Below are 2,087 nucleotides of genomic sequence, written 5' to 3' on the forward strand. Positions count from 1 at the left end.
CTGCCGCCACCCACCTGCTTTCGGCTGCGTGGCGTACACCAGCTCACAGCTTTAGCGAAGCAAGGCCTGAAGGCCTTCCCTCGCAAAAGCTAGCCTGCTGCTGGTGCCACCCACCCGCTTTTGGCCAGGTGTGAAAGCCATCGCCGACCAGCGCCTTTTGGCCACGCGGCATACGCCAGCTCGCGGCTTTCGCGTGGAAAGGCCTGAAGGCCTTTCCTCACGAAAACTAGCCTGCCGCCACCCCCGCCGCCGCCCACCTGCTTTCAGCCAAGCGGCGTACGCTAGCTCGTTGTTTTTGTGAGGCAAGGCCTGGAGGTCCTACCCTCGCAAAAGCCGCGAGCTGGCGTAAGCTAGCCTCCCGCTGCCGCCCCTCACGCTTAGTTGCTTACCTGAGGGAAGCAGCAAGCTTCTGGAAGGCGAATCGAAGCAAAGGGAGGACCGATCAGCAAGCGCAATGCGACAGCTGCTTGGGAACAAGATAGACTCTGGCGCTACGCTTTTAAACGGGTCGACTCTAGACAATCAGTGAGCAACGGGCTGGGCTAGTTTAGTGCAGACGGGCGGGGGAGCGAGCGAGCTGCGACAGGATGGCCAGGGCGAGCAACAGGGCTGGGGCAGGCGCTCTGGAAGTTACTTCCGGGTCCACCAGTCAAACCTCCTCTCACCGGATTGGTAAATTTCACCAACCGGTTCTCCCGAGCTGGTGCGAACCGGCAGAAACCCACCACTGGTTATATCCCAACCTTTATTTTTACAACTTGAGGCAGCAGCATACACAATGGTCACTCCTATTTTCCCCACAACAATAATCTAGTGAGTGATTTGACCTAAGAAAGAATGACTGCCTCAAAATCATATAGCTGGCTTTCAGAATTCCAGAATTCATGGTCTTCCAGTTTTTAGTTCATAATCTGAGCCACTACATGAAAGGAGCTCTCAGTTGTTTGGATATCTTAATAAATGTTTAATAAATACATAAAGATGTTTTATTTGGAATACTTACTTATTCCTACAAAACAGTGAGCAAGAGTTAAAATAATACTTATGGAATTCTCTTGTATCAATAACATGGACAGAATCATTATCCTGTAGGCTTTCTGCTGGGTAGGCCTTCTATAGCCCTTGGTGCAATACCACAAACTTTTCCTGGTTTAGATCTGAAAACTGTTAAGTAGCACTAAATAATTTAATACTGGTCAATAAACCTCACAAGGTTTATTTGTTACGCAAGTAACATAAAATGTTTAGTGAAATGTCAGAGAGGAAATTATGTTTCAATAGTCATTGCAGGGTGATCTTTCTCCATGATAATTACCTAAGATAATTAGGTATTTAACTGTCTATGATAGAGAGCCAGAACAGTTTCCATAGATTTATTAATTTCTTTACTTACTGTATTTGCTAACTGCTCAATCTTATACTCTGTACAATATACAATTATAAAAACAGTTTTAAAACCGTTGTAAAAACAGAATATTAACATATTTAATCAATTAAAGATTAAACAAAAATATACATGCTTGATGGAAGCCTCGTTGACTAATTATCTGGAGCAGAAAGTTAATTGTAAAACAACGATTTTCACAACCTGCTTAAATGCAAGAAGGAAACTTCTGACACTTTCTGATATTTGAACTGTGCCTGGAAATAATTAGTTATTAGTGCATCAATGTATTAGCCATGCAAAACAGAACCCTTCAAAGAACCACACTCCACCCAATGAATCAGGTTACCCTATCTAAGGGCAACCCTAAAGTATTGGGGTTTTAATGATTAATGGCACAGGGTGAGGATATATTAATACTTAAACTGGACCCATGATTTTACCAGACTTTTCAGAATAATCTAATAGGAACTAGTTTAGGAACCAGTCGGATCTAGTTTAACATCTAGTTGGATCTAGTTTAGCGGAATCTAGTTTAGCATCTAGTCGGATCTAGTTTAGCATCCAGCAAACCTGCAGGAGTTTAGGTTTCTATCTCATTGACCGATTAGCCGCGGAGGCATCTCTGAATTTCCTCCCGCAACCAAGAGCCTCATTCTAGTACCGGCCTCTCCGTCGCCGACTCCCCCCTCCCACCTCGCAA

This window comes from Natrix helvetica (assembly GCF_964273705.1).
Source record: "Natrix helvetica genome assembly, chromosome: 2".
Lineage (NCBI taxonomy): Eukaryota > Metazoa > Chordata > Lepidosauria > Squamata > Natricidae > Natrix > Natrix helvetica.